The 17874-nt window shown below is 38.1% G+C and overlaps 1 protein-coding gene and 1 pseudogene across 2 annotated transcripts in view; both read right to left on the bottom strand.

Annotated features, from left to right (window-relative positions):
• Nucleotides 1-17874, bottom strand: part of GLG1 (golgi glycoprotein 1) — a 156525-nt gene that overhangs the window by 76879 nt on the left and 61772 nt on the right. The gene's annotated exons all lie outside the window — the stretch shown is intronic.
• Nucleotides 4491-5155, bottom strand: LOC103009029 (STING ER exit protein-like; annotated as a pseudogene).

Raw genomic sequence — 17874 nt, 5'->3', positions numbered from 1 at the left:
GAGGGTGCGATAGGGAGGGTGGGAGGGAGATGCAAGATGGAGGGGATATGGGGATATATGCATACATATAGCTGATTGTTACACAGCAGAAACTAACACACATTGTAAAGCAATTATACTCCAATATAGATGTTAAAAACAAACAAACAAACAAACCAAAAAAACAACCCCCCCAAAACCAAAGAAAGGTAGACAGGATGAATAAACAGAACTAGTGCTCTAGACTGATTTGTTTAATGAATTCAGATGCCCACAGCTTGGGTAAGAAACTGGTAATTAGATCAACTAGGGATCTGGACTAGCTCTTTAAATAACCACAACAGGTTATTAAAAAAACTTTGCTTAGTTCATTTGGCTTTTCTAAATCAATGACTTAAATGTTTGGGGTATTATTGTACTTTAATCTCCTAACTGGGTAAGTTAAGCTGAAACAGTTGATTTTAAGGCTTAATACCCCTAGCCCTTCCTCTAAGTTCTATAAACTCAGTATGGGCTTTACGGGATAGAACTGTGGAGAAAGAACAATAGACTAGCAGAAGTATTTAGCTATAGAAGCTCTGTGATTTTATTTATTTATTTTTAATATTTACTTATTATTTTATTTATTTATTTTCTCCTTTATTTTTTTGGCTGTGTCGGGTCTTAGTTGCGGCACATGGGCTTCTCCCTAGTTTTGGCTTGAGGGTTTTCTCTCTCTAGTTGTGGCGCGCAGGCTCCAGAGCACGTGGGATCTGTAGTTTGCGGCACGTGGGCTGTCTAGTTGAGGCACGCAGGCTCAGTAGTTGTGGCGCACAGGCTTAGTTGCCCCATGGTATGTGCGCTTTTAGTTCCCTGACCAGGGATTGAACCCACATCCCCTGCATTGGAAGGTGGATTCTTTACCACTGGACCACCAGGGAAGTCCCTAGAAGCTCTGTGATTTTAGATGTGTCACTTCTCTAGACCCCCAAGGACAGGCTTTGGACTATAATAGGGATTTCACCACCTAGGATCCATGACAGACAGGAGTGATATTGTCCTGAAACTGAATACAAACTTCTGTGTGCAAGTATATTTTCCTGAGAAGAGAATCCACAGCTGTCATCATAATCTCAAAAAGATCCATAAGTAAGTCAGAAAGACAGATATCGCATGATATTGCTTATATGCGGAATCTAAAAAAAAAAAAAAAAAGACACAAAACAGAGATACAAAACAGATACAGACTCACCGACTTAGAGAACAAATTTATGGTTACCAGGGGGGAAGGGTAGGGGAGAGGGATAGTTAGGGAGTTTGGGATTGACATGTACACACTGCTATATTTAAAATGGGTAACCAGGGACTTCCCTGGTGGTGCAGTGGTTAAGAATCCGCCTGCCAATGCAGGGGACACGGGTTTGAGCCCTGGTCCGGGAAGATCCCACATGCCATGGAGCAACTAAGCCCGTGCGCCACAACTGCTGAGCCTGTGCTCTAGAGCCCACGAGCCACAGCTACTGAGCCCGCGTGCCACAACTACTGAGGCTGCGTGCCACAACTACTGAAGCCCGTGCGCCTAGAGCCCGTGCTCCGCAACAAGAGAAGCCACTGCAATGAGAAGCCCGCGCACTGCAACAAAGAGTAGCTCCCACTCGCCGCAACTAGAGAAAGCCCGCATGCAGCAACAAAGACCCATCCCAGCCATAAATAAATACGTAAATAAATCAGTAAAAATAAAAATTAAAAAAATAACTAACAAGGACCTCTTGTATAGCACAGGGAACTCTGCTCAATATTATGTAACAACATACATGGGAAAAGACTTTGAAAAAGCATAGATACATGTATATGTATAACTGAATCACTTTGCTGTACACCTGAAACTAACATAACATTGTTAATCAACTATACTCCAATATAAAATAAAAAGTTAAAAAAAAAGAACACTGGACAACCTTCAAGACATACTATGGCAGTCTTCAGAATAATAAAGTTTATAATCAAAGCCAACAATGCACTGAAGTACAGTTGACCCTTGAACAACATGGGTTTGAACTGCATGGGTCCACGTATATTTGGATTTTTTTAAATAAATGCACACTATGGTTTAAAAAAAAAAAAAGAAACACTGGTCTAAGATGGTCAAGATTCTTTCCAGCTTTCTGAGTCTATAAAACCAGAGATGTGGAACACAAAAATAGAGTATTTGTTGAATTCCACATCTTTTAATGCAGGTAATTTTTGTATTATGATTATGGTTTCCTACTACTTCATCTTAATCATTCTCTGCTGGTCAAAGTCACAACAAACAGGTTTCAGAATATACTGCTGAAAAGCTTGAGTCTGAATGTTCTCAATTAATTCAACCATCACATTCACTTAAGAGGATGATTTTTACAAAGAGTATAAGTCTGGAACTACGATTTCCCCAAAGGTGAACAGGCTGAGTTAATGAGTCTGGCAGGAGAAATTAAAGGATTCACAAAACTAACTTGGAAGTTGTCCCAGTTTCTGAAACAGAAATCTTGGGAATTAGACTGTCTAAAATATGAAACATTCTATAGTCACATCCATTGAAGTTGAACTACCCACTAGATCACACCTGATACTAAATTAAGTGGCAATAGACTCTGTTTATTAATCACGAAGAGAAAACAAAAAAACAAAACAAAAAAATCAGTAGCATTGGTGCTTTCACGGCCTTGCAAAAATCTGAAGGCTGGGCAACAGCCCGATGACTCCTTCTGATTAGAAACATTCTGCTACAGTAGTAAGCAAATTCTTCTTCTGGGAGTTTATACATTAAGAACCCCGTAAACTTCCAATCATATGAGCAATTCATTTATTAACTTGGCCCAAGCCACCTCACTCTTGCCCACCAAAAAAGCACACTGAAAATAATATAGTTGGTAATGATTAGATAAACTCAGTCGTTTAGTCTGGGTAAACTTTCCCTGAGCAAGTGTAAACTGAATATTAACCCTCAGTCAGATTCATAACTAAGTTCCTCTTAGTGCCTTATTCTGGCTTAGTCAGAATTAATCTTTTAATAAATTTATTTATTTATTTATTTTTGGCTGATTGGGTCTTCACTGCTGCATGTGGGCTTTCTCTAGTTGCGGCAAGCGACGGCTACTCTTCATTCCGGTGCAGGCTTCTCATTGCGGTGGCTTATCTTGTTGCGGAGCATGGGCTCTAGGCGCGCAGGCTTCAGTAGTTGTGGCTCGCGGGCTCTAGAGCATAGGCTCAGTAGTTGCGGTGCACGGGCTTAGTTGCTCCGCAGCATGTGGGATCTTCCCAGACCAGGCCTTGAACCCGTGTCCCCTACATTGGCAGGCGGATTCTTAACCACTGTGCCACCAGGGAAGTCCTCCAGAATTAATTTTTATTTGTACCCAGGATAGCTGCTAAGTATTGTTTTTCCCAAAGAACAGTGATAAACATAAGCTTCATGCCCTCCAACTGTGCTCTGATTCACTAAAGAGTTTTGCTTTTGTATGATTCTTTAACATTCATCCATCTTTTCAGAAAGGATTTACGTACAGGTTCAGTGCGAGATAAAAAGAAAAGGTATGAAACAGAGTTACAGATGCTGGCTCTCAAGTAAATTACTGTGGTAGAGGAGGTAAAACATGAGTCTGTACCTAACCATCACACAAAGTTGAATGTGGAGTTGAAGGAGCTTGATATCTTAAAGAACGAAAGAAGTACCACCACCCCTCATGAGTTAGGATGATAGAATCAGAGAGAGTCTAATGGAGGAGGGAACAACTGAGTTCAGCCTTAAAAGGAGGTTGTGATTTGGTGATGTAATACTGTGTCTAGGTTGAGGCAGATGAGAGGGGGGCTGTGAATACTAGGTGTGGAGGAGTTTGAAAGGTATATTCTGTACAGAGGGCAGAGACCTGAGCAAGAAAGTGAGGAACTCTGTGGTGACCATTCTTAGGCTTACATATTTGGCATCTCCTAATACACGGTGAGATAACTACAAAATTTTAATAAAATCCCAACATTGGTCCAATAGTGGTTTGCCATCGTCCATATTAATATGCTATGGTAAACTCAGTGCAGAGAGTGGTGCCTCAATTTACTGTTATTTACCTCTGTGCTCCCCCAATGGGTGGTGGGGTTAACAACAGGTAAATAACGTATAATTACTTTTTAATAATCTTTAAACATTTTATTAACTTTGAAGAAGGAATAAGAACAGCTACTTTAGAAACTAGAGACACTCAAGCACTGATCTATTCATAGAATTTTTACACAGCTCAAGAAGTGTACATCACAGGGACAAAAAATAGTACAGAAGACCTATATACTATATACAGAAAGATTCAGAAAAATCCATTTCTAGAAAGCAGATCATAGGGACTCATAGACCTCACTGAATCTAGGAGAATCAAAGGGAAGCAACATAAAGCCTTCTGCTGGGGCATAAAGGTAGGAACCAGTCCATGTAGTCTAAGAAAAGCTCTTTTTCCTCTTGATCTAAATGTTTGCTTCCAGCTGGGTTCAGAGAAAGGTCCTGATCATTTGAACTGGTTGTTAGTCAAAGTCCCTTTCATGTTTGCTTTCTTGGCTTCTAGTTCAGCCAGCTCTTGCAACTGCCTGTTGCTCAGGACTTTGCGTTCCAACTGTTATTCAGTCGCTTTGGCATTCTGTGCACACAAGTCAGCAACTTCCCTAGCCTCAGTCTTCTCTTCCTCTTCATCAATAGCAGACACAGTGACAGAGCTGAACGTGCCCATGTCTTTAGTCCATTTGGTCACTATCACCTTCTTAGGAGGCTCTTGTTTCTGGGTATATGTATTTCATTTTCCCAAAACCCTGGCCAAACCTGACTACTGCTCCATCCACAATGGAGGCCATGGGAGCATTCTTCAGCTGGGACCGGCAGAAGAGTGGCAGTCTACACTTCGTACACTTCTTCCTGCGCTGTCCTTCCACACCTTCAGGCCTCCAAAGATACACAGTATCTTCAACTTGTGTTACAAAACTTGTGCCTGTGTTTGGCAGCATCAATTACATAGACCAATCCTAGGGACTCATGGGTAATTTCTCTGACAGCCCAGTACCAGGACCATCTGGCAACACGAAGAGTAACAGATATCAAGGGGCTTCTCACCATCATCATATTCCTCCCCAGGTCGGAGGTGTTGGAGCAGACTACTGACCAGGGCACTACTTTAGGTGTAGTTCAGAGAAACAGCCCCAAAACTCAACACCAAGAATGTTACTCAATGTTACTTCTATAGGAACATGATGCAATTTAAAGGGATAAAAGATAAATAGGCAAGACCCCCCACACACAAATTAGGGCCCATTTAACCCTGGTTCTTGGACAGTCAGGGGACTATGATGAAGTCAAGACTTACTTGTCTTGTACCTTTAAAATGAAAAATATCCTCAATGGCCTTTAATTCTAATTATATATATATATCCATATCTATATCTATATCTATATTATAGTGGGAATTAGCAAATGGTTCTGCTCTGGTTCAGGTAACATACTTAGTCATAGATAAAAAATACTGGCAAGACTTGCAGCTTTGTCAAGTACTAATTCATTCATCTTCAATGAGGCTTTAGCTCTATTTTAAAAATATGAAAGCGCAATAACCTGGCTAATTACTGGACTTAACAGCTCACACACCAAGACTGAGCAACTCTTGACTCACTGACAGAATGATCCATATCCATGAAGATGCTATACCCCAAAATTCACTTTGAGAAGTCAAATTACATCTTATTTTTGCCTAAGAAAACTCTAAAACTAGTTTAAATGACCAAATGGAAACACTCAACATTAATAAAATTTATCATCTTCTGTGCCCAGAGCAGGGAATGACAAATAAGGATATAGTAATCTAGTTACTGAACAAAAACTGCATCATTACATTATGGCCCAAAGGGTACACACTGGATTATCATTTTACAAATCTTAAAGTTTATTAAAAAATGTAAATTACAAAACCAAGTAATTTTCTGTACTATAAGAAATATTGTGAAGTTTTTCCCCATTCCCCCCCCCAATTTTTCTATTATGAATCAGAAATAAAGGTACCTATAAACTGTAGGAGACAGGTCATCCTCAAAAGAATGTTTAGAGATATTTCTTTCACATACAGAGCTCATTCAACCTTTTCATCAACCTTCCATTTGGGACTGCCTAATATTGAAGAAATACAGGGATTGTTTTGTAATGACAAGTGCTTTAAAATCCAATTATGGCCTTGCAAGGACTCTGCCTCACTTCACTATCGTTAATGAATGAGTTTTTCTGGAACTAAATCATCCGCATGAGAGCCTACTATCAGCAAGGAGAAAAAAGTTACCTCCTATCAACTCTTTTTTTTCTCCCTAGGAGACAACTTAGAAGTTCAGAATCCAATTTGGTCCTAATTTGGGGGAGCAGGGAAGAAAAAAGAGTCAGGCATTCTGTCAAATGCTTGGCCAGATTCCCCTTTAGCTTCAAGGGAAAGAATCTTGGATAGGTCTATCAATGTGGCTTCCAGCCATGACAGGCACACAGATGTAAAGAGATAAAAGACCTTGTTTTTCATTGCCCAGTTTCCTGGATAAAGTCAGTTTTGGTGCCCATGTTACAAGAGTGGCACCTAGAGCATTATCATTCAGTCTAAAGTGCCTAACATTTATAAAGTATTTTGCAGACAATTCACCAAAAAGGACATACTTCCTCTAAACTGTGAGGCTACAACGACTACTACTACTATGCCAACACTACAAAAATACAGCACCAAAATTCTTCTGAAATAGCTACCCACAGTATTTTTCATACCTCATAAAAACAGACACCGTACAGTAGATCCCCTCATTTCATCGTGTTTGAGAGGAAACATGGTAGAAAGAATTCTGGATTAGGAGCCAAAAAACTTAAGTTCTGATTCCAGTTCCATTTTATATTCATGCATAACAAGCTTTGATAAAGTCACATAATTCTTCACGCTTCAAATTTCATGTCTACAAAACAGATAAATCCTGCTTTACGTACTTCACAGGGCTGTTATGAGTAGAATTATTTAAAAGGCCTTTGAAAATTATAGAGGGCCTTGCAAATATAATACTGGCCCTTCAGTCTCTGCACATAATATAATCAAATAAACATCAAAAGCAACATTACTGCTTTTTAGTAGTCCATAATTCATGCAGGAGAAGAATAAGAATTCAAAATAAATGACATACATATTTGATTGTATTTGTATATACTATCTCTGACAGGACATATAAAAATATTTACTTTCACTATATACCCTTTTGCACTTTTTGAATTTTGTGCCACATGCAAAAAAGAAGAAAAAAAAAGAAAAACCAAAGATAATTCCACTTTAAGACATAAACTTAGACACCTTTGAAAATATCTGGAATACATCTTCATGGTTGGGGCACCGAGGAAATTGAATGATATACCCTCCTCAGTCTGTATTTTTCTCTTTTTTTCTCTTCCACTGTCTATTCCAAATCAGGTAGTGGTGGGGAGGAAATATGGAATATCAACATCCTCTGGGACATGGCAAGTGGAAATCTGGCCCTTTTAAGAGTCCTACAGGGGACTTCCCTGGTGGCGCAGTGGTTAAGAATCTGCCTGCCAATGCAGGGGACATAGGTTCGAGCCCTGGTCCGGGAAGATCCCACATGCCACAGAGCAACTAAGCCCATGCGTCACAACTACTGAGCCTGCACTCTAGAGCCGGCAAGCCACAACTACTGAAGCCCACGTGCTCTAGAGCCCATGCACCGCAACTACTGAGACCACGTGTTGCAACTACTGAAGCCTGCACGCCTAGAGCCCACGCTCCACAACAAGAGAAGCCACCACAATGAGAAGCCCGTGCACCACAACGAAGAGTAGCCCCTGCTCGCCGCAACTACAGAAAGGCTGCGCACAGCAACAAAGACCCAGTGCAGACACTAAATTAAAATAAATAAATAAATAAATAAATAAATAAATAAATAAATAAAAGAAAGAAGAAATGTGTATTAAAAAAAAAAAGAGTCCTACATTGGTAGTTCTACTCTAAGAAAAGCACATTAACAATTTTATGGCCTAGTTTTCCCAGTGTGGTCAACAGTTACATGGGAGTTTTAAAATGAGAGATGAAAACAAAATTCTCTGAAGAGCATTATATGAATTATGAGCAGAATGTCATCCTCATACACTATTGGTGGAATTGTAAACTGATGCAACAGCTATGGAAACAGTACAGAGATTCTTCAAAAATTTAAAAATAGAACTACCGTACGATTCGGCAATTCTACTTCTGGGTATTTACCTGAGGAAAACAAAAACACTAATTTGAAAAGATATATGCACCCCTATGCTCACTGCAGCATTATTTACAATAACAAAGATATGGAAGCAGCCTAAGTGCCCATCAACAGACGAATGGATAGAGAAGATATGGTACACACACATACACACACACATAATGGAATATTACTCAGGCATAAAAAAGAATGAAATCTTGTCATTTGCAACAACATGGATGAACCTAGAGGGTATTACGCTAAGTGAAATAAATCAGACAGAGAAAGACAAACACTGTATGATATCACTTATATGTGGAATCTAAAAAAAAAAACACAAATGAACAAACATAACAAAACATAAACAAAGTTACAGATATAGAGAACAAACAGATGTCTGCCAGGGAGAAGGAGGGTAGGGGGAAGTAAGAAATAGGAAAGGGGTATTAAGAGGTATAAACTTCCGGTTGCAAAATAAATGTCATGGGTATGAAATGTACAGTGTGGGGTATTATGGTCAATAACCACGTAATATCTCTGTATGGTGACATATGCAACTGGACTTATCATGGTGATCATTTTGGAATGAGGAGAAACACTGAATCACTATGTTGTATAACAGGAGCTAACATAGTGTTGTAGGTCAATTATATTTCAAGAACAAACAAATACACAAACTCATAGAAAAAGACATCAGATTTGTGGTTACCAGAGAAGAAGGGCAGGGAGTGGGGAGGGTAAGAGGAATTGGACAAAGGCAATCAAAAAGTACAAACTTTCAGTTATAAAATAATAAGTACTAGGGATGTAATGTACATGATAAATATAATTAACACTGCTATATGTTATACATGAAAGTTGTTGAGAGTAAATCCTAAGATTATCATCACAAGAAAAAAATTTTTTTCTATTTATTTAATTTTGTACTTCTAAGAGATGATGGATATTCACTAAACTTTTGTGATAATCACTTCATGATGTATGTAAATCAAATCATTATGCTGTATACCTTAAACTTATACAATGCTGTATGTCAATTATATCTCAATAAAACTAGAAGGGAAAGAAAAGGAACAGAATGTCAATTTTAATACGGTACCTTTCATACTCTTCATTTGCCATCTCAGATGATTTGGAACAGCTGAATATAGGTACAAATGTGTCAAAACAGTGGCTACTACAGCCAAATGCAAAGTGGGAAAGGAGACTAAAATAGAGACAAAATTTCCAGACATCTGACAATACTATTAATGTTTATACCCAGTAAATCTGGAATGATTCTATCAATGTAGCTCATTACCTCCAATCCAACTATGCTATTTCTATAATTGTGAAAAGATAAAACCAAAAAAATGGATATAAGATTACAGGATGCAAAAAAAGTCCTGAAATTAAATATAATTTCTCATGTTCCATACCCAAGTATCTAAAAATACCACATTTCTTCCATACTGACTAGTGGTGAGTGCACTGTTTACTTTTACTGGCCTGATGAGAAGCCAATAGGGCTGAATTGCCAGACTGCACAGAACCCTTTCTGTATAACCCATTTCAGATGATTGGTGCTGCTTAAGAGAACAGCTGTGATTCAGGGACTGGCCTTCTATCTGAATTAAGTCTGCAACTACACTGCATAATTCTGAAGGATGTGCAAGTTTTGAAGCAGGAATGGGCAGGAGATAAAAATTCAGTTAGATGAGACAGATGAAGAACTTTTTTAAAAAAAAATATTTTACTTACTTACTTACTTACTTATTTATTTATTTTGGCTGTACCGGGTCTTAGTTGTGGCATGTGGGATCTTCATTGCAGTGTGAGGGATCTTTAGTTGCAGCATGCAGACTTCTTAGTTGTGGTATGCAGACTCTTAGTTGCGGCATGCATGTGGGATCTAGTTCCCCGACCAGGGATTGAACCCGGGCACCCTGCATCGGGAGCACGAAGTCTTGACCGCCAGGGAAGTCCCAATGAAGAACATTTGAGTAGGGCTTCCCTGGTGGCGCAGTGGTTAAGAATCCGCATGCCAATGCAAGGGACACGGGTTCAAACCCTGGTCCAGGAAGATCCCACATGCCGTGGAGCAGCTAAGCTGGTGCGCGACAACAACTGAGCCTGCACTCTAGAGCCCGCGAGCCACAACTACTGAGCCTGCACGCCACAACTACTGAAGCCTGCGCGCCTAGAGCCCATGCTCTGCAACAAGAGAAGCCACCGCAGTAAGAAGTCCGTGCACGGCAACGAAGAGTAGCCCCCGCTCGCCGCAACTAGAGAAAGCCTGCGTGCAGCAACGAAGACCCAGTGCAGCCAAAAAAAAAAAGAACATTTGAGTATGGTAAGTTGGAATGGGGGAAGAAGAGTACCTGATACCTTAACACCAGTGGATGCTTAAATGGACTTGAAAAGTGGTAGAGGAACAGCAAAGAGTTATCACATAAATAGTCTCCTCTCAAAAGGGAGTCACATGGGGCTTCCCTGGTGGCGCAGTGGTTGAGTCTGCCTGCCAATGCAGGGGACACGGGTTCGAGCCCTGGTCTGGGAAGATCCCACATGCCGCGGAGCAACTAGGTCCGTGAGCCACAACTACTGAGCCTGCGTGTCTGGAGCCTGTGCTCCGCAACAAGAGAGGCCGCGACAGTGAGAGGCCCGCGCACCGCGATGAAGAGTGGCCCCCACTTGCCACAACTAGAGAAAGCCCTCGCGCAGAAACGAAGACCCAACACAGCCAAAAATAAAAATAAAGTAATTAATTAATTAAAATTATTAAAAAAAAAAAAAAAAGGGAGTCACATGGAGAAACTGAAAGGGCAAAAGAAATCACTATTGAACAGGGACTTCCCTGGTGGTCCAGTGATTAAGAATGCACCTTCCAATGCAGGCGACATGGGTTAAATCCCTGGTCAGGGAACTAAGATCCCACATGCCGCGGGGCAACTAAGCCCGCATGCCACAAATACTGAGCCTGTGTGTTGCAATGAACTGAGATCCTACAAGCCGCTCAGCACGGCCAAAAAAAAAAACCCTTTAAAGCCACTTGACCTCAGACCTTAAAGCCATTTAAATATCCCATTTTTTACTTCTTCCTGTCAAGGTGGTATTCTCCTTTACTGTAGTAAGTTCTAATAAATTCAGCTTTGCTTTATTAACAGATTGGTGAAATTTGGAGGAGTTCATCAGGTTCTATGCCAACAGATCCTTCAACATCCAGTTCAAAGGCGTCTAGGCCTGAATAGGGAAAAACTTAATTGATATATTTTAAAAACAATCTTCTGGGGTTAACAACATCAGTAATGTACATAAAATCTAGAGAAATCTTCAAAAGTTTTCCATATTTCTTCTTGCTTAGATAATATCATTCTACAGTCGGTAGAACAAAGGTACATTAATCGTATGTTAATAATTACCATTATATCAAACTATAAAGGCTGAAATGATAGAAATTAAACACTTTGGGAAATATTGATAAATTAATATAAACTAATAAAGATGCAATATTTAATAAGAATTATCCATAATCTCTAAATCACATCTTTGCCTTTTAAAGTGGTAATTTTCTATTATAAAATTGATTTGAAACTAAAGTGCAAAGAACAAAAAACCAGGAGGATCCTTTTGCTGGTAACTTCAGTTGAGCCAATGATCACTATATGACCTGAATATATAATAATTCCCCACACTTCAGTTACAATAGGTAGGAAACTGAATAAAAAGCAAGACATTTTGACTCCAATTGGTTATCTAATATGATTCTATAAAAACAGATAACTACCTTTTTGAGGAAGGGGAAATACTGTTGTAGAAATAACTGGGAGAGGTGAAAGGAGATAGGCAGAACAATCACAGATTCTTTTAGAATTATTGTTTTAAAACACTGTAAGTTTGTCAGTGGTTTAAATATGCATTACTTCTCCAGTAAAAAAATATTTACTTCCAATAATGGAAACAAAAGACACTTCCAGGTATTTTGGAGCACTCATTACTGTATAGTCTGTAGAACTGGCTATGCAGCATAGACTTTGGAGAGACATACCTGGGATCAGATCAATTTGGCCTCTTCCAGGTATTAGCTGTGTAACCCTGGACAAATTATTTAACTTTTGTAAGCCTAAATTTCCTTACCTATAAATGAGGATAATAAGAGTATTTATTACACATGTAGCAATAAGTAGAGCAAAACACATAAAGCACCTAGCACAGTGCTCATTGTAAATATACAATAAATATTATCTATAAAAATAATAACATTTATTATTATTATTATAGTATACTTCTAGAAGAGTTAATTTTGTACTGCCCCAACCCCAAAATAAACCAATTTCAAAAATAAGGAAAAAAACAGAGGTTTTCTTTTTAAATCTAAGATACATAGATTCTCAGCCATAGGAAGGCAACTTCAGTTTAAGTAGTTCAATTACATTAGGATAAACTAGAGTAAAGGAATAAATTAATTTAGGAAATTAAGGTAGAAAAATCTTATCCTAATGGAAAGAACAGTCTTTACATCACTTCATCAATTTTGCGTAGCACAAATAAGTGTGTGTGGAATTTGTCTTGCTCCTCACTCTAATCTCTCAATCTAATATCCATATACAAATCCAGATTAGATATCTGTTTTGAACTTCATTTAGGTTTTTGTTTCTAAGCAAACATCAGAAGTTAAATAGTTTTGATTTTGTTCACTCAACTGTTTTAAGGCTCCAAACAATCTCTGTATTTAAGTCCAACTGTTTAGATGCAAGTATCTTTAAATATGCAAACAAACCAAGGCTCTTAGTCATCTAAAATCGCTTTTCTAAATTTTACTTGGTAAATGTTTCTAGCCCACTGCTGGCAGTCAATGCACTTCTCTCATCACATCAAACTCAAGTTGATTCATTTTGTGAAAGTAAATGCTGCTTGTCACCAACTGTCAATTTTAATAAGCAAGACTGATGCCTTTGACAACTCAGTCAATGCCATGTATCTGTCTGGGTTTGTTACTTTAAGTCACCTGACAGCCACCTGTGAACAGATCGTACAAAGCAGTACAAAAGTGGTCCAGGGTTACTACCATAGTTAGTTCAAATACACTCAGACCTTACAACAGTATCTTTAAAATTTTGATCATCACAGTTATTATTCTTCAGAAGAGTACTGGGAAATCTAATGTCTAAAATAGAAGCCTTTGATTTAGGGTCTCTGAATCTTTAGTCTACACCAGAAATATAGAAGATAAGGATCTATGACTAGAGGAAAGTTCACTATTTCAAAGATAATATTTTAAATTCTGACATGTGATACAAATGAAATGCCTCATGGACCACAGAAAGAGGACAGAACAAGTAACATAAGTGAGCCACAGAAAGAACACAAGCATTTTCCCAACTGAAATCTTACTAAATAATCCACATCACAGAACTCGACTGGGGAAAGGCTCTCTGCATTAGGTAGGGCATAACTATACCTATTCAGAAGCAGGACTTAATATCTAATAACCCCAAACATATTTTTGTTACAGTTTCAGAAGAAAGAAAAAAAAAGATTGGGGAGAGGGGAACAGTAGAAAGTCAATTTTGGATTGCTTTCTCTCTTGCTTTTGATGCCAAGGAATATTTTTAATCTTTTACCTAGACTCTCTATGATCCTTATTTTCACCTCAGTATGCAAGAAGAAAAGATTCAAGCATTTACCTAAGACTTCTCTCTGTAATATGGACTAAATAAAATCCATAAAATGCAACATTCTAAGACTTATTTAAAATACACACTTTGGGGACTTCCCTGGTTGTCCAGTGGTTAAGACTTCGCCTTCCAATGCAGGGAGTGTGGGTTCGGTCCCTGGTTGGAGAGCTAAGATCCCACATGCCTCACGGCCAAAAAACCCAAAACATAAAACAGAAGCAGTATTGTAACACATTCAATAAAGACTTAAAAATGACCAATTTTAAAAGAAAAATTTAGGACATAATTCATACGGGATATCTTAGTATCATCTAATTAAGTAACTTACTAAAAACCTTTAGCCAGGATTTTAATTTTTAAACTTCACCTTAAAATTACCAAATATACATTTCTTTTTTCAGGTATAGAAGAGTTTATTTTACATCATAGTACATAGTGAATACCAAATACACATTTTAAAACATAAAATAATATGGGATAGTTTTGGTCTAACAGCCAGTTAATGAAGTTTGAAAAGAAAGATAAGTGAAGGTATTAATATTCCCTTTCCAACAGGCTTGACACTGAATAAATGATCTCAACATCCATGACTTACCAAGTAATTTATTAGACTGGTTACTAAATTGTTCCTGCTTCCGAAACAAAGAAACAGTGCAGAGGAATTGGAAATCGACTTCCCTGGTTTAAAAGAGTTTCTTATAAGTTCATTTTGGCGCCATTAAAAATTCCTAAGTTTTTCTGACAGCTCATATAGCTCAATACAAAAAAACAAACAACCCAATCAAAAAATGGGCAGAAGACCGAAACAGACATTTCTCCAATGAAGACATAAAGATGGCCAATAGGCACATGAAAAGATGCTCAACATCACTAATTATTAGTGAAATGCAAATCAAAACTACAGTGAGGTACCACCTCACACTGATCAAAATGACCATTATTAAAAAGTCTACAAATAACAAATGCTGGAAAGGCTGTGGAGAAAAGACAACCCCTCCTACACTGTTGGTGGGAATGTAAGTTGGAGTAGCCACTATGGAAAACAGTATGGAAGTTCCTCAAAAAACTAAAAACAGAGTTGCCATATGATCCAGCAATCCCACTCCTGGCCATATATCCGGACAAAAATATAATTTGAAAAGATACATGCACCCCTATGTTCACAGCAGCACTATTCACAATAGCCAAAACATGGAAACAACCTAAATGTCCATCAACAGATGAACTGACAAAGAAGATGTGGTGCATAATACAATGGACTACTACTCAGCCATAAGAAAGAATGAAATAATGCCATTTGCAGCAACATGGATGGACCTAGAGATTATCATACTAAGTTAAGTAGAAAGAGAAAGACATACCATATGATATCACTTACATGTGGAATCTAAAATATGACACAAATGAACTAATCTACAAAATAGAAACAGACTCACAGACATAGAGAACAGACTTGTGGTTGATAAGGGGGAGTGGGGTGGGGGAGGGATGGATTGGGAGTTTGGGGTTAGCAGATGCAAACTATTATATAAAGAATGGATAAACAAAGTCCTACTATATAGCACAGGGAACTATATTCAATATCCTGTGATAAACCATAGTGGAAAAGAATATAAAAAAGAATGTGTGTGTGTGTGTATAACTGAATCACTTTGCTGTACAGCAGAAATTAACACAAAATTGTAAATCAACTACACGTCAATAAAAAAAATTCCTAAGTTTTTCTGGTTTTATTTTGCTCCTGGCCCCCTTGGAGGTGGTAGTACCTCATTTAAAAACAGTAACAAAGGGCTTCCCAGGTGGCGCAGTGGTTGAGAATCCACCTGCCAATGCAGGGGACATGGGTTCAATCCCTGGTCCAGGAAGATCCCACATGCCGCAGAGCAACTAAGCCTGTGTGCCACAACTACTGAGCCTGTGCTCTAGAGCCCGCGAGCCACAACTACTGAGCCCGCGTGCCCCAACTACTGAAGCCCGCATGCCTAGAGCACATGCTCCACAACAAGAGAAGCCACCGCAATGAGAAGACCATGCACAGCAATGAAGAGTAGCCCCCACTCGCCTCAAATAGAGAAAGCCCGCGGGCAGGAACTAAGACCCAACACAGCCAAAAATAAATAAATAAATAAATTTATTTTTTTAAAAAAAGTAACAAAAAAATTCCTAAAAACGTAAGTTATCTCTGCAACCTTTTCCCTGTTTCACCAATAGCTTATTTAATATAATTATACATCCTCTCTAAAAATCTCAGGAAAAAAAAATAGAAATAATGAATAGCAGATTCTTTTTCCAAAGATGACTGATCACTTTCACCTTAGAACTTAAGATTAAGTAGATCTAACTTACATAATTAATTGCCACCAAAATAGATCAGACACAACAAAAGTGTCTTATATCTGTGTATTGGCTTAACGCTACAGTTTCCATTAATGACAAAATTCAAAACATTTTTTTCACATTTAGCTTTCTTTTTGCATGGTGAGGAAAGCAACTGACTAAGACTATGAAATTGTTAATTCCTATCCCTATTCTACCAGTTAACTCATACTATGACTTGGGAGGAGCTAATCATTAATCCCATCCTCTGCCATTACAATGCTTTAAATTTTAAGTATGGTGAAAAGAGAAAAACACATTTTTTCAAACCTTTCTCCCATAAAATTTAGAGTCATACCTATCTAAAGCCATCTGACAATTCTGATAGTATAATCACCAACTCAACAGTTAACATCTGTGAAAAATATCCACTTCCTATTAATAGAGGGATCATTTAAGTTGTCTCTGATATCAAAAGTTATATTCTTATTATATATATAAAATATTGATTTAATACACTGATGACAGCTTAAACTTGCATTTCAGAACAGAAAAATAATTCAGAGTGAAAAATTCAAAGTTTTAAAGTCAGAATCCCAATATCAGTTTCTGCATGAGAACCTGGGCCCTTCAGTTGATCCTCCGTTTTAAAAATATCTGCTGCAGGATACCTTTATTCAATCTGAAATTGAGTAAGAATTTCAAATCTATGTTCTAATTCTTACTTGGTGCAACTATGACATCACAGAGCAAGCAATGAAACATAATTTTTGGCTCCAAGTTATATCTATCCTGAAAATCTTCCTAAAAATATTAAAATCCTAATAAAATAAATTCTTGGTTGATCACAAACCTCCACAAGTCTCTGGCAAAAATTTTCTTCTTCAGATAACTTACATTTAAGGAAGTTCCTGGAAGGCAGTAATTACATCCTGTGCTACACAATACTAGGCACACACTAGCATTCTACAAATATTTGTTACTTGGTTGACAGAAATTCTATTTGATCTCTAAGCTTCCAAAGGCAGGCTGTCAATCACTGGGGTCACAATGAAATAAACAGCTTCTCCCAAACTTCTTCCTTTTTGGTCTATTTTTCAGGCCTTTCATTTTAACATCAATTCCCTAAGATACACCCAAATTAAGACCAAAACTATGCAATGAATTTAAGCTGGACAGGACAAGAAATTATTAAATAAGGATGTCAAAGAGCACTTTTCTCAGAAAACCAAATCCACTATTCTGGATTCTTGACGGAATAGCACTAGGATGGAGAAGGAAAGGATTATCAAGAATTACATTTCTGGAGTTCCTCTGTGCACCTTTAAAGGAATTCATCACCCTTATTCATTTAAATCCAATTCCCTCAGGAGAAACTGCTCATCCTTCAGGTGAAGCTTTTAGAAATGACCAAGGAAAAAATTTCATATGAATAAACACCAATGGATTAGATCTGGAGGAGAGACAGAGAGAGACAGAACTAAGAGCAAAAAATGATTATCTCCCTAGGACAACAAACAAAAATAATTCAAAAGGGAAGAGAAAGTAATGGGAAAGCCATCTCCTATATGGAAAGAAAAACCCCTTTCCTTAGCTTCTTAACAGTTGCTTAGAAAAGACATTCTTGCTAGCTTCTACTGAAGTCTAACAATTCATTTCTAATTCTATCCCGTGT

Source organism: Balaenoptera acutorostrata, chromosome 19 (genome assembly GCF_949987535.1).
Source record: "Balaenoptera acutorostrata chromosome 19, mBalAcu1.1, whole genome shotgun sequence".
Classification (NCBI taxonomy): Eukaryota; Metazoa; Chordata; class Mammalia; order Artiodactyla; family Balaenopteridae; genus Balaenoptera; species Balaenoptera acutorostrata.
This window is presented reverse-complemented; position numbering and strand designations above follow the sequence as displayed.